Source organism: Eurosta solidaginis, chromosome 1, assembly GCF_040869045.1.
Source record: "Eurosta solidaginis isolate ZX-2024a chromosome 1, ASM4086904v1, whole genome shotgun sequence".
Classification (NCBI taxonomy): domain Eukaryota; kingdom Metazoa; phylum Arthropoda; class Insecta; order Diptera; family Tephritidae; genus Eurosta; species Eurosta solidaginis.
In genome coordinates this window covers 35576162-35592326 of record NC_090319.1, presented here as the reverse complement: position 1 = coordinate 35592326, position 16165 = coordinate 35576162, and the positions used below count along the sequence as shown (strand labels likewise).

Below are 16165 nucleotides of genomic sequence, written 5' to 3'. Positions count from 1 at the left end.
TGGGAAACAATATTTACCCTCCGCCTTCGAACTAATAATATTTACACTAAAACAAGTATTTTTATCCTTTTTCCCAGAATTTATGAACGCATTTCTACAGTTGTAGGTCAAACTAAAGTTACCGAAATTTTTGGCCCGCTTTTCGTGATAGCTGCCACATTTGAGCGAGGGATTTATCTGGGATTGTTGCCAGTAGAAATTTGAGATGAATCCCTCGTGAGAGCGAAACAAATTCGAGCGTAAAGCGGGAGTCATTGGTACCGTATATCGTATCGCTGTAGTCGTATCCCTAACGTAATCAGCTGTTTATCGTTACGACGGTAAACCAAAAACCAATTGGTTGGCTACGATACGGTTACGACCTTAGCGGCACCAATAATCGATTGTATTGATTCCCATAAGGTTGGTCGAATCAGCTCTTATAAGGTTACCGATACGGTTACCGATAAAGCAACAATGTCTGCAGCTTAAACAAATGTTTCGTATATTTGCTTCAAGCAGTACACATTTTATAAGTGAATTCTATCCTCAACCGTTCTCCATGTAAACTCATACTATCACAAATTACGTTGACTCTCGAAGCTCTGTCGACGTTGTGCACGACCGCTCTACGAAGCTTTGTGAGCATCTCTGATATAAATAGACGGAATGCAGCGCAAAATTTTAACACAGACATATTTTTGATGAATTTCACTTATTAAGTTTTAACCAAAGATTTCATTAAACCGCTAACCAGAAAAAGCAATTCGGTTTATCACAGATTACAAATAATATCCAAGAACAAAAAAGGGCTTTCTGAGTGAGATATGTTTATTTTTGATTTTTTTTTTTCGATTTTTCACGAAGATAGCAGTTCTTTTGTACTGATATCTATTCTTTCTGAATGTTATATCCCAGTAAAAAAATTGGATGGCAGACATGCAAAACGACCATCTCGCATAACTGCTTTAATTACTACCTCCGAACTGCTGTTAACAAGGCTCTTACCGGGACAGTTGGAAGCCACACTTGTACCGACAACACTGAAGTCTAACCAGCGAAACCGGCTATGATTGAACCAGTTAAGAGCGCGCTGAAAAGGTCGTTTCATAGGACATCACAATGTTAAAAGTACAATTTAATGCAAAAGTTCGGCGCTAGTTCGAAATTAGTTCGAATCGCTGCAGGTATGTGTTTCCTGGTTTTCTATTTTCTACGTTATCTGAATCAATGGGAAAATTCACAAGCGTGTCGGTTTCATGTAAAACTCTAAGATTTACTGGTTGCGCGAAAGCTTGCTCCTGCTTAATTTTTTTTTTGTTTGGTTCTTCCTTCTCATCAGAACAATGTATTCGCTGATGCCTTCCGCCTCCATATATTCTCGTGATCGTGACTATAGCTTAGACATAGTGTAACGAATTTTGGGGTATTCCGATTATTCCACTGAAATGTCGAATAAATAACTCCAATATTCAGTATTGCATAATGGTCTTTATTTGGACTACTTTGGGAGTAGTACTTCACAATTATACTTCATTACTAGCATATTTTAATCAAACTGATTAGTTATTCCTTAGTTTGTGCTGCTTTTATACTATCTGTTGCCTCGGTCGTATATTTCTCCTAAGGTCTAGACTTTTCACGCACATGCCGTCTGTTCATATTGTTGTATCCCACATAGCTACATATATGCATGTGTATGTGTGAGTAACAACTTCTGCTCTAAGCTGATGACTTCATATGTGTATATGAAATAATCTATTCGCTTCGAGTTGCTGATTACGTGTGTGGAATATTGTTCGTTGCGTTATATATAAGTGTGGCTGCTTGCTTTAATGTGTACATGTACATAAGTGTGGCTGCTTGCTTATTTTTTTTGTTGTGATTATTTACTAACATCATAGTGATGCTAATATTTGCCACAATTCTATAATTGTAACACATACTTTTTACATAAAATCAATTTTACCTAAGGTTTATAAATTTACACAAAAATAATTTTCCCGATTTTTTATTTCCTTAAACTAATTTCTGTATTTTTTTCCCTCTAATTGCAGTAAAAAATGCTAAACTGTGGAAGTGTTGTTCCAGCAGCAAAATCTTGAAAAAATTTGAATGCAGAGGTGCGAGTAGTCTATAAATCCTAGGATTAAGCAAAATATTTTAAATATATTTCTAACTACCATATTTGATTTGAAATTTCATCAGATAAAATGATTTCAAGTTCAGCAATAAAGAGAATGATAATTGTGCTTCTGTCAAAGCAAGCAAGAAAAAACGAAGTGATAAATGACAAAGTCGCATAAGCAACAAAAAATCAATTTGCAACTTAACAGCCTAAATTTGTGGAGTTGTTTGCAACAAAGTGAAGTTGAAGAAAGTATGCAACATATTTGTTTGTGTATACTAAACTGAGCAAAAATGTTATTTTGCAGGTATTTTTCTTTTTTATTTTGTGCAACTCATACATATAACATCATAATGGTTTAACAATTATATTAAAAAAAGTAATAATAATAAAAAAAAAAATTGTGCTAAAACTAATAATAAAAAATGAAAATAAAAATGAAAAATTAGAAAATTGCAAAAAAAAGTCATTAACCGCATATGCAAGCGAAATGTATTAATTTTGCTAAAATAATTGCAGCGAATGTTGTTGCCTACTATCGCTACAAACAACAAAATCAACAATAATGAATGTAACTACAAAACATATCTTCAAAACGTACTAATCAACTTCACTAACTTCTTCAACATTCGTCACATATGAAGCTTCTGTCAAGCCTCTGTGATTAGTGCAACTTTCTGTCGTCAACCAGTGCACATAAAACGTTTGTGTTTGTTTCGCGTGTGTGTTTTTGTTTTGCGTGTTTTCATGAGTGCTATCGGCCGCGTATGTTTAAGTGCCTTAAAGTGCAGTTATATTTGGCTGTATACCGTGTTGATGTCACACATTAATTATATTCAATTTTTTCGCCCGATCCAGTATTCTACCTATTAATTGTAACATTTTTGCAAACGCGCTACCGCAGCACTGATTGCTTGAGTTGAAATTCGCAGAAAAAGTTTATGTTTGGTGAGTACTCTAAAGCTTTTTGATGTAAGATTTTTTCTTATAAAAATTGAACGGCTTAGAACCAAAAGGATCTAAGTAACCTCGACGTTGAATTGAGATAATTAAGGTTAATGTAAATTACTTATTTTAAATTCTGTGTAAATGCGTTTCAAATGATTCCTGTCTAAATGAATGCAGGTTATTCAGCTAATTCAAAGGATGTTTACTGCAGATGGAAAATAATTGTAAATTTCCAAAACTTATTGCAAAAATTTCCAAAAGTTATTGCAATAAAATTTCGAACGTTGATTGCTCGGCCAAAAGAACATGTAGAATTTTTTCGAGTATACAGTCAGTGCTTGGAGGAGCGCACTTAGAACCTTTTGGCTCCAATCATTAATGCAATAAAATTTAGTACGTTTTTGGCCTGGCAAATATATGGCACTAAAATGTCCAAAATGGCTTGGATCGCATTGTCAACAAATAGACACTATATTAAATATACAAATATGGGTATAACTAAATTTAAAAAAAAAATGTCACTTAGATCCTTTTTGTTCTGAGCCCTTCAATTTATATTCTACATTTCATAAACATTTTGGTTTCCATGGTAAAATGAGCGCACTGAGGTCTGCCATCTTTTAATATCAGCATAGATTATGCTAAAAACGGCGTGAGTACCAAGTACACGTGACTCGTGTACTCGATGTGTTAACTAATAGCGTTTTCTTTTCTGGCTAAAGTGTTACGCCTTTTGTACGCCGCGCAAGGGTTGTTGTTCTATTCTAAAAAAACAGGCAATGCCTTTACGGGGTGTTTCGTTCTTTTGTGAAAATTGTTGCCTGCTCGCAACGCAAAAGCGTTACACTTTTACCCTGTATAAAATGGCGGTGTGGCAATGCAACTCTGTGAAACTCTCAATTCGCTCTTAAGTTCCACATATACTCTGTTAATATGAGTGAATATGGTGAGTTGGAATGTTCGTTGTATGCACTATAAATGTTGAACATTTTCTGGGGTAGGAGTAACTCTATTAAGGCTTTACTATTTACTTAGGCAACAATTTATTTCAGAAAAGAAAACGCTATAAGAAATGCTTTTAACTTAAGTAATGTTCTCCCACGGATTGAAGTTATACTCGAAAATGGATAACTTTACCAGAATCAACTCCCTCGGCTTCTCAATGATTACAACCGATACGTACAAGTTATTGTTTAATAATCGGCTAATTATCAGTTATCGGTTTGAATTCGCCGTTTTATCGGCATGTTATAGACGAATTACCGATGTGTGATCGTTTTTATATTGAAGTTTAATCGGTATCTGTTTCATAAAAAACCGCCGAGTCATCGATAAAAAATCGATAACACACAAATATATCAAACTGATAACACTCCAATAATAAATCGATAGCTTCTCTATATTAAACAAAATAACTTTTTGATAATAAATCGATAACTATTTTGATAGCAAATCGGTAACACGCTGACAGGAAATTGTTTATACTCCGATAACTTTTCGATACCACATCGATGACTTTTCGATAACAAATAGATAACTTTTTAATGCCATATCGACAACTTTTCGTTCAGCAATCGATAGTTTTTTCATAACAAATCGACAACTCGTCGAAAAGAAACCGTTTTTTTTTTTTTTTTGTTTTGCTTCCAAAAAGGTATGGCTTCAAAAAATGGCATCGGTTCCTAAAGAGTGATCGGTACCAACAAACTTATTAGTTTCAAGAAATTTACCGGTTCCGGAAAAGCTATCGGTTACAAAATAGTTATCAGGTCCAAAGCATTTGTCGGTTTCAAACAAATAACAGGGACGAAAAACGGCCATTTTCAAAAAAGGTCTCTAACAAATGACCGGTTTCAAAGAAGTAACCGATCTCAAACAAATAACCGATTTCAACGAAGTGGCCGGTCTCAAACAAATCACCGATTTCAAAGAAGTAACCGGTATCAAACAAATAACCAGTTTCTAAGAAGTAACCGGTTCTAAAACCCAAGAAAAGTAAGCGGTCCCAAAAAAGTAACCGACCCTAAAAACGAACAGCTTTTATAAAAGTAAAGGGTTGCATAAAAGTATCCGGTCTAATAAAATTAACCAGTCTAAAAATAAACGGTTGCAAAAAATTAATCAGTTCCAAAGTAATAACCGGTTTCAAAAATTAACCAGTTACAAAAAATTAACCGGTTTTCATAAAGTAAGCGAATCGTAGCAGGTAACCACGTCAACAAAATTTACCCATTCAGAACGTTACAGGTTCTGAGCAAGTGCCTGGTGCAAAAAAAGGCATTGGGTACAAAAGAGTGATCGGCCCCAACAAAGTTATTGGTTTCAAGAAACTTATCGGTTCCAAAAAAGCTAGCGATTCCAAAATAGTTATCGGGTCCAAAAAATTTGTCGATTACAAACAAGTAGCCGGAACGCAAAAATACCAGTTTCAAAAAAGTAACCGGTCTCAAACAAATAACCCGTTTCAAAGAAATAACCGGTACCAAAATCCAAGAAAAGTAAGCAGTCCAAAAAAGTAACCGACCCTAAAAAAATTACAGCTTCTGAAAAATTAAACGGTTGCATAAAAGTATCTGGTCTAATAAAAGTAACCAGTTTAAGAAATAGACGTGGAACCGTCTTAAAAAAATTAACCAGTTCCAAATTAATAACCGGTTTCAAAAATTAACCAGCTACAAAAAAGTAACCGGCTTCAAAAATTAACCAGTTACAAAAAGTAAACGGTTCTCATAAAGTAAGAGGATCGTAGCAGGTAAACACGTCAACAAAATTTACCCATTCAGAGCGTTACAGGTTCTGAGCAAGTGCCTGGTTCAAAAAAGTAGCGTCTTCCAAAAAAGTAGCTGGTCCAACACTTTACAAGTCCCAGAGTAGTCGGTTTGAAAGTAGCCGGTAAATTCAGTAGACCCACTGAAGTACCGTTTCCGAGCAAGTAATAGCTTCTAAAGGTAGTAAATAATGCCAAAAAGGTAACTCACAAAGACATGCCGAAATTCTAAATTATCGGATATATTTAAAGAAAGCGAGTGCAAGATATTTAGTGGGTGTGGTTAAGGTTAGCCTGCTCAAAAGTTTAATCAATTTGGTTTACCGTTGTAGTGGAAAGTTTGTTATGTTCTCTCTTTAATCCCGGTTGCTCGTTCACTACTAAACCGGTATTGGTTGCGGTAAAGGCTTTGCTTCAGATAAAAGTTCCGGTTTCTGTTTAAGGTTTGGTTTTCAATCTCGATTCAGCTCCAACTATGTACTGACTTCGGTTCTAATTTCGTTTCCGGTAACGTTTTCTTTTCCCCTCAGTTGACTATTCTTGCTTAATCTGAATGAAGGTCATACAAAAACGAAACCAGTTCAGTGGCAAAATTGCAACGAATAATTCCTAAATATTAATATTTTACTACTACATTATGTTGAACTAATGAATGAATATCAAATTATTCATGCATATTATATGCTTATGATATAAAACTAAGGGAACCACATAAACCCACTTTTCCTTTTAGTGAATTTTTCAATAATAGTGGCAACAAACAATTTCTTTCATGGTTTTGCAGGCATACAATCTCGTCCATAAAAAAGTAGTAAAATTAATTATTTAAAACATATGAAAAGCAAAATTCGGTTCTTAGTATGGCATATTGTATATGTATGTGTCTTTGTAATGTTTATGGTATGAAATGTGTGAGAAATAATTTTTACATACTACGGTGGCCTCCAACCCCGCCAAATAGCGAACGAATAAGCAAGTATGTCGTGAACAAGGGCCAGGCCAGAGAAAAATACTCGTAGCTCTTCACCTTTTCAAATGATTTTTTCAAATTAAACAATGGCAGGGTATAAGACGACAAAGAGTAATCGACTTCCATGCGCATGTAACTGCAATTTCATCTAAAGATCAGGGACCCGTTTAATAATAATTTGTTTTGATAAACTTACTCGTATTACAAGCATTGTAGGTTTTATGAAATGAAACGCTTGCTGGAAAGAATGATAAGCAGTTCCTCATTCATTCCACCATCGTCGGTATGATTGCCTTTCTTAAAAGACCCACACTGAAGGATGCTGTAGACCTAACAAGTTACTGCGCTTAGAACATCAACGGGATTCCTCCGTATGAAACATGAGTTTCATATACCTAATGTAAAACAGACAGCTGATTGATTCAGCCCCGCCTCCAAGGGTAAGGTTGGGGACATCTGTATAAGTACTATGAAGAGATTCGGCATTTTTAAATGAACTTAGTCGTTTAATCTGGAAAAGAATTAAAAGGTACCCAACCTTACTAATTCAAAAACAAAAAAAATTTAAGGCTTAAGATTAAAAAAAAAAAAACAAGTAAAGGTGTCTAAGTTCTGGTGCAACCGAACCTTATATATTTTTAGCATGAGCTTCAATTGCACATTTCATTTCAGATAAATTACTTTTCTACATAACACGTGGCACAACCCGTTTGAAAAAATGTCTCACCATCTCCTCTTACAATAAAACTTGATAAGTGAAATATCATGATTCAAAACTATTTTTTGCTAAGTTATAGCTTATTATTCTAGCCTACGACCCTTTTAAATTTGTTTTATATCTAAGTTGCCGTGGTCTTTAACCGATCTCGTCCATTTTTACCAGAAATATTTTCTATTATAGGGAAAATTTGTGTACCAAATTTTATTACGATCCGTTAATTTTTCTTCGAGTTATGGTTCCCGAAACATAGAAAATTGCTTCGTCATAAACGGGGCGGTGCCACACCTATTTTTTTAAATTTGAAGTTTTTCCTATTTATTGTTATAAATCCACTTGGGAAATGAAAAACCATTGACATAAAGCTCTTTCTTGCAAAGATATAGCTTATTTTATTGGTCAACGACCCTTTTAAAGCTCTTTTATATAAAAGTAGGCATGGTCCTTAACCGTTTTCGCTTATTTTTCTTCAAAGCATTCCTTATAGTAAAGGCAACCTCCCTGCCAAATTTTGTTACGATAGGTTAAACAATTTTTGATTTATGATTAATAATATATATGTAAAATTAATTTTATCACAAGTCAATTTTTTATCAAGAGTCTCAACATCACGCGTCAAATTTCAACATTCTGGGTGTATTATTTACTATATAATCAGGTCTTTTGTGTTTTCCAAAATGTTATATATATAAAAAGTGGGCGTGGTTATCACCCGATTTCGCTCAGTTTCAATACCAATCTATTCTGGGTCCAGATAAGATCGTGTACCAAATTTGGTGAAGATATCTCAATATTTACACAAGTTATCGTGCTAAACGGACAGACGGACGGACGGACATGGTTCGATCAAATTTTTACGATGCTGGTGATTTGGATATATGGAAGTCTATATCTATCTCTATTCCCTTATACATGTACAACCAACCGTTATCTAATCAAAGTTAATATACTCTGTGTGCAAAGCACGCTGAGTATAAAAAATTACTTTAAACTTGAAACTTTAAGCTTAAACCTTAAAATTTAAAACTTAAAGCTTAAAACTTAAACCTTTCAATTGAAACCTCGAAACGTAAAATTTAAAATTTAGAACATAAAACGTAAAACTTAAAATTTAAAATAACTTAAAACTCTAAACTGAAACATAAAACTTTAAACTTAAAAGTTAAAATCTAAAATTTAAAATTATTTTTGTTTTTAACGGCCTATTGATAAATGATTTTCTACTTACTATTCCAAAAACAAAATACAATTTTTCACATTTAGAAAAATTAAAAAATAACAATAATTATCATTCGAAAAAAATTATTGTTCTGGCCTTGAGCTCGAATCGAACCTTGAATCATTTATCAATAGGCCGATAAAACAAAAACAATTCCTAATAAACCATGAGCACTTGGGAATGTGAAACAAAGTAATTGACAATAAACAAATCCAGCATTATCAGTGATTTGCAACAGATGGCGCCACACTGAATAAATATAGTTGGTAAGAAGGAATAGAAGTAGCAATTTGTCAGTCAAACAAACCACCGCTGTATAGCTAAATGGTTGGCGCAGCGTGCCTAAAGCGTACTGATGGTGAAGGCTTAACACCCTTCGAAATGGATCTATCTGCGCAGCTATGGCAGGTTGTCTGAAAAATTTTCTACTTACTATTCCAAAAGCAAAATACAATTTTTCAAATTTAGAAAAAATAAAAAAACAATAATTATCATTAGAAAAAATTATTGTTCTAAAATTTAAAATTTTAAACGTAAAACTTAAAACTTAAAGCTTAAAACTTTAAACCTAAAACTTAAAACTTCAAAGTTTAAACTTAAACCTTGAAATTGAAAACATATGACTTAAAACTTTAAAATTTAAGCCTAAAACCTAAAACTTAAACTTTAAACTTAAAACTAATAATTTAAAACTTAAAACTTGAACCCCAAAATTTGAAATTTAAAATTTAAGACTTAGAACTTAAACCTTAAACTTTAAACCGAGAACACTAAACTTGAAAGCTAAAAATTTAAACTTTAAACTTGTAACCTTAAACTTAAAACTACAAATTTAAGACTTAGAACATAAAAATTAAAACTTAAAACTTTAAGATTATAAGTTAAAACTTAAAACTCAAACATAAAACTTGAAATTAAAAACTTAAACGCTTAAGCTTAATACTGAGAAATTTAAACTTAAAAATTAAAACTTTAAACTTTAAACTTGCAACCTTAAACTTAAAATTTCAAATTTAAAACTGAGAACTTGGAACCATATACTTTAAATTTAAGACTTAAAACTTAAAGCTTAAAACTTCAAACTGAGGAATTTAAACTTAAAAATTAAAACGTTTAACATGAAACCTTTAACTTAAATCTTCAAATTATGCTCAAAACTTATAAGTTAAAATATAAAACCGTAGACTTAAAATTTAAAATTTAAACTTAAAATGTAAAACTTAAAATTTAAAACCTTAAATTCCAAACCTCACACTTAAAACATAAAATGTTAAACTTAAGACTTCAAATTTAACAATCTTAAAACTTTAAATTCCAAACATAAGACTCAAAACTTACAACTTTAATCTTAATACCAAGAACTATAAACTTTTGACTTAAAAATTAAAACTTTAAACTCTAAACTTTAAACTTCAAACCCAAAACCCAAGACTTAAAACTTAAAACTCAGTATCCAATTATTGCTGTGGAGGCAAACGGGCTGCACATGATTGAACTTCGATCTGGACATTGTAACAGGGTAAGCTCTTACTTATCCAGAACGCAGTAAGAAAGGCTGCTTTACTGGCAGTTCCAACTCGACTCCCAGCTATTGCAAAAGTCTGTAAATAAATGAATGTAGCCGTAGTGTCATTTACAATCTGGAATCATTTATTTAGTGACATCAAGCAGAATAATTGCTGACAACAGTGCCGCAATATAATTACGTAATATGTAAACACAGCAAAAAGCAGTATAAAATGCATAAGAAAATATACTTTATTGTAATTTTGAAAAATTATATAACACGGAAAAGAAATATTTCTGTAATGTAAGCAAGCATATCACATACGTTCATATGTATGACAGTCTGCGCATGCTTGTGTCACAAAAATTATATGACAGCAAATGCAATATTTCTACATAGTTTAGCGATTATCAACGTGCAAGCAGCAACCAAATCAACAACAGGAGCAACAACATTGCCACTAGCAGCAAAATAACTTAAAAAGTTAAAATTGTATGTACATTATCGTAATTTTATTATGCGCATGCGCAACTGCATGACACTCGCAACACTTAATAAGTGAATGCGAAGCGATACATTTGTATGTACATACGCGTAATATGAATGCAACAATAAGTAACATATTTTGTTTGTAAGTACTTATGCTTTTACAAATATATGACAATAAACGTTGACAGTAGCGCACCAATGCACGAACAAAAAAATCTAAAGAAAATGTCAATGCAATAAAAAAACGTATTTGTTGCCACACAGAAGCAAAATGTGGTGTTTAAATCGCAAAACACATAAATACTTATGTAAAAATAACAGCAATAATGCCTGGAGCACAAAAGTAAAGTGAAAGATTTACAAATCTATGCATAGTTTGTGAAGTGTGATATGGCGTACAATGAAAGCATTTTTGTTTTAATTTTTCATTCAAAACTTAAGCCTGCTGATGAACTCTGCGATAGAAATGCCATTTGGTTATAAAATGTCACCGATATTTCCATACAATGATGTTACTATAACAGCTGTAAGCAGTAAAAAGAGCGCCCAACATTGGGCTCACTAATGTAGCCTTAATATTTTACAATTTGTTATATTTTGGCCAGAGAACAATATGAGTATCAACAGATCCATCGATAAGCTATGCTATTAAATCAGCAACTATCTCCCTATTCTTTCCGGTTTTTTCATCTCGCGAAGTCTGGCATTGTCTCCCAACAAATGCACGGCAACTTTATTTACAACGACATGACAAAATTTTACAACATTGGACATTCACGCCAATTGCGCTGAGGACTGTCATACGTCGAAATTTACTGAGGATGGCATTCGATCAGGATCTACATTTTGGTGAGCTTGCAGTCGCTATTGTATCTAAAGTCCAGAGCAGCAACAAAATCCATAAATCTCTTACCAGCAGCTCTTATCGAAAATATAACGAAACGCTTTCAGAACATCACCTACAGGGGATTCAAGGGGTTGTGTAGCGCAATATATTGCTTCTCCAACCCAATTGTCAACCTCACCTTCGAGCGGCGAATCCCGTTTCACTAACAGACGAGGCTCTTGCGACCCCAAGCTCCTCATGGAACTTGGGGGTGGGGAGGGAGGGATGGCCTGGAGGTTTAATGTGGCCATATAAATCGTTCCCGAGATGGTCGGGCCAGCACCTTAATGGTGCTGTGTTACCGGAGCGTATCGGATCTGTATCCGACAAAGGACCATCACATCGATAACACTCCCCAAAGCTTTCGGGGAGTAACTAATCGCTACAACAACAACAACAAGACAACATCATCTACACAGAAAAGCGTAAATACTCCCCATAAAGGAGAGAAATGAAATGCTGAACAAACATTTTCTGCAAAATATCCAGAAATCTGGGCATCCTAACAGACATATGATTGAAGAGGCCCCGCCTCACAGGAACTAACAAAGCCACTTCCGTAGGGACTTTGAAGAAATTCGGCATTGAAGAACTCAGCCTTTTGAAAAATACGAGCATGACAAAGCTCTCAGTAACATCAATAAAAAGGCAGTGTACCACTATGCCAGACATTGCGCGGTGAACGTCGTTCTTAAAGGTAAATACCCACAACTCGCAGTTGAGGAAATCCACCTCCCCAGGGAAGCGCGCGTCACTCTAACTCAACTTCGATCTAGATATTGAAATAGCTTAAACTCTTACTTATCTAGAATCAACCCCGACATACCCAATGTATGGCCCTCTTGTAATGTGTCCCCAATGACAATAACCATCTTTTCAATTGCAGTGTGGAACCAACGCCTCTAACACGCCTTTATCGCTGGTTCAAACCTATTGAAACTAGAAGCTTCCTCGGACTATCGTTAAAGGAAATTGGTGATAGATAGTGAATTGTCGCATCGATTGGATGGATGTAGCACTGCTTCAACAACAGCAGCAGTAACAGTAATAACAGAAGTTTTAATAACTAGCAAATTAAGGGTATCTCACCCGGCAATTTAATAGTTTAACTTTTCAGACACACCACTGTACAGCCCTCTTTTAATGTAGAATGTGTGAATCAACGCTCTCTGCACCCCTAGGCGTCGTCTTAGAAGAAGGTTCTTATTCACAATTTGAAATGACCTTAAGGAGCAGCTGTCATAATTTCTTCAGGTTTTATCGTTGATTCTGTTCTGAATGAAAGTTAAGCTAAAATTTAGAGTAATCTTAAATTTACCGAAAAAAAAATACCAAAATGACCCTGAAATAGAGCTGAAACTATTGCAAAAACAACTCCAAAGCATAACACTATGAACTCATTCACTCTATTTGAGGTCCTCGCGAATGACCAATTCAACCTTAACCCAAGATATGCTGGAAATGATTTTAAAGTTATTTTGAATACAATACCGAAGCTATTCAGAAGGGAGCCTGAAAAGACTTGAAAATAATTATGCAGTAAAACTATATTGAAAAAATTTCTTCTACGGTAAAATAGTTTCAACCAGTGCAGCGATTGAAGATGGTTGGAATAAGCAGAGCCTTTTGTACAATACCCACACTGCCTCTAACACTATACTGAATCTGTGCCAGGTTAACATCGGGGGAAATATGGCTGCAGCTCAGTCGGCAGTACGGCTTCGTGACGTGGCATTTAAGCTTGTGAATTACGGTCACTGTAGTTCGGCTTCATCTCTGGCAGGACAGACTACTTTGCTGTTGTGACATTCAGCATTCATTTTCCCCAAAAGGGGATAAAAGTGTGGGGAAATAATATTAGATGGTAGTTTGGTGAACCTGTTCACGGATAAATCTATGCTGGGCCAAAGGGTTGGGGTGAAGTAGTCGGCTATGATTTCGGAGTAAGCTGGAAATTTGAGCTAGTCAGTTGGCTGCCAAAGCGCAAAGCTGTAGCACCATGAGGACGAGCGTCTTGAGGGATTGCTTAATTTGACTTGGCATTTTACTCCTTTTTGGTCAAAAATTTATTAGTTTCGTGATATAAGGATATCACTGGCAAGTGACAGGCTAAAATTTCGTCCCGGACAGGCACTGGCTAACTGAACGTTTCTTCCAGTGGATTGTTCGAAAGAAAATTCTTCAAAAGAATTTGGGACCTAAGAAGATGTAATAATGAGCTGCACTAGCTTAAGACTCACATCAACTTAATCCAGCGCTGTATAACTCGCAAAAGAAGAAAGCAAGGCAAAGTTTGTTACAGATGTGTTCATTATCAATGAGATAAAGATAATTTGTTGCAGTGACATATTTTGCTCTCGATAATTAAGTGTATCGATATATTACCGATCTTTATCGACGAGATATCGGTTTTAAATCGAAAAGTTATCGCCATGTTATCAAAAATGTATAGATTTGTCATCGGGAAGTTATCAGTGTGTTATCCAAGTCTTACAAGTTTGTTATCGGTGTGTTATAGAATCGATTTGTAATAAAAAATCCATTTTTTATAAAAAAAAACATAAAAAATAGAAAAGTTATCTATTTATTATGAAAAAGTTTCGATTTGCTATCGACAAGTTATCGGCTATTTTATATTTCAAACATCTTATTGTCGTATTTTCGAGTCGTTATAGAAACTTTATCGATTTGCTATAAAAAGTTTTGATATTGAAAAGTTATCGACTTAATTTCAAAGAGTTACTGCTTATTTACTCTTACAAATTTCTTACCCTTGTAATTTTGTTTTGTTATCGAAAAGTTATTTATTTGTTTTTGTTGTCAAAAAGTTATCATTTTCTTATGTATAGTTATCAATTTAGTATCGAAAATTTATCACTTTTTCAGTCTTACAAATTTCTTATCGCCGTTATTTTGATTTCTTATTGAAAAGTTGTCGATTTTTAATCGAAGTGTTGCAAAGTTATTATCGGTGTGTTATCGATTATTCGAAGGAGAGAATTCCTATCGCTTATTTGACATTTCAAACATCTTGCCATCGCAATTTCGAATTGTTATCGAAAATTTATCGATTTGTTATCAAAATGTTATCGTTGTGATATCGAAAAGTTATCGATGTAATTCCGTAGAGTAATTTCTCTTTTGTTGTTACAAATTTCTTATGATAGTAATTTTGATTTGTTATCGAAAAGTTATCGATTTGTTTTTCTTATCAAAAAGTTATCATTTGCTTACAAAGAGTTATCAATTTAGCATCGAAAAGTTATCGCTTATTCAGTGTTACAAATTTTTGTTGCTATCGTGTCGATTTTTTATCGGAGTGCTGCAAATTTGTTTTCGCATGTTATCGATTATTCGGCGATAAGAATTTGTTATCGTTCGAAGGCCGATAACAAGGTAAGAAACTTGCTAATATCGGTTGTTACCGCGTCGAAGCTCTACTCGAAAATCCAAAAACAATTTTTTATAAAATTTTCTATTTGATTTTTCCCTTCAACACGTTTTGAAAGGGCGGCTCTCGTTGGTTGCTTCGGTCAAAGAGGGCTTGTCTTGAATCCGTGCCTATGCCTTTACAAACAAAGACCTTGTTCCAACCCGCATCTTTGGGCAGGTCAGTAATACATACATACATACATACATACATAAGTATGTAGGTACATATGTAATCCATTTATGTACACCTGTTTCTCTACATCTCAGTCATTACTAGTTTTTTGTTTCATATCTTAATTAAAAACTTTTAATTATTTATTACTTTTACTCTCACCTACTCAAAGAAAAAAAAGACGTAACATGTTTACAATAATGGTCACAAGCAACTTTTTCCACAATTAGAAAGTGAGCGTTTCTAATTTCAATTGCGAATATTGAAAGCCAATTGAAATCAAGTATCTTTTGTAAAATATGCGATGCTGTTTATATGCTTATATCGTTATTTGTTTCAAATCATTTGCACGCACTTGAAAAAATTGTCACCGATGAACGCAAACGCATTTTTCAATATCAATATTTACTCATTATAAAGCATACGTTTATATATACAGAAGCATACAGATATATCTTTTTTCACATGAACTTATAATTGCGAAAAGCATAAAAAATCTGCAAATTGTTTAACATGAAATAAAAACAAACAAATTTCTAATCACAAATTTTTATTTAAGCTAATGTAACGAAAGACTTAAGAAACGAACTTGGTAACTCGAAGTTTTGAAAAGCAAAGTGTTTATGTATGTATGTAAGAGAAAATAATAAAAAAGGCATGAGTACCAGGTAGTCCAGTATTATGATGTGTAAACATACAGTACGTCTAGAGCACTAGGGGTTTTGAGCTAGCTAGAGCTCGCCCAGAAGTTGAATTTAAACTAAAACAGAGGTGACTTTACCATAAGCCAAATGTGGTCGTTTTGAGAGGAGCTTCATCGGTTTCTTAATGGTAACAACTGAGACAGCGAAGTTGTTGGTTTCCTATCGCTTTTTTATAGAAAGCGAAATTATCGTCGAGTTATTGGTTTGTTATCGGCTTGTTATTTCGGAGTCATCGGCTTCTTGTTG

General features: G+C 34.0%; 1 protein-coding gene across 1 annotated transcript in view; it reads left to right on the top strand.

Annotated features, from left to right (window-relative positions):
* The window catches only part of Sb (Stubble), a 124552-nt gene that overhangs the window by 43828 nt on the left and 64559 nt on the right, over nt 1–16165 (top strand). Inside the window, exon 2 of the mRNA XM_067786292.1 lies at nt 2037–3055. The gene's annotated coding sequence lies outside the window, so the exon portion shown is untranslated. The remainder of the gene's footprint in view (nt 1–2036; nt 3056–16165) is intronic.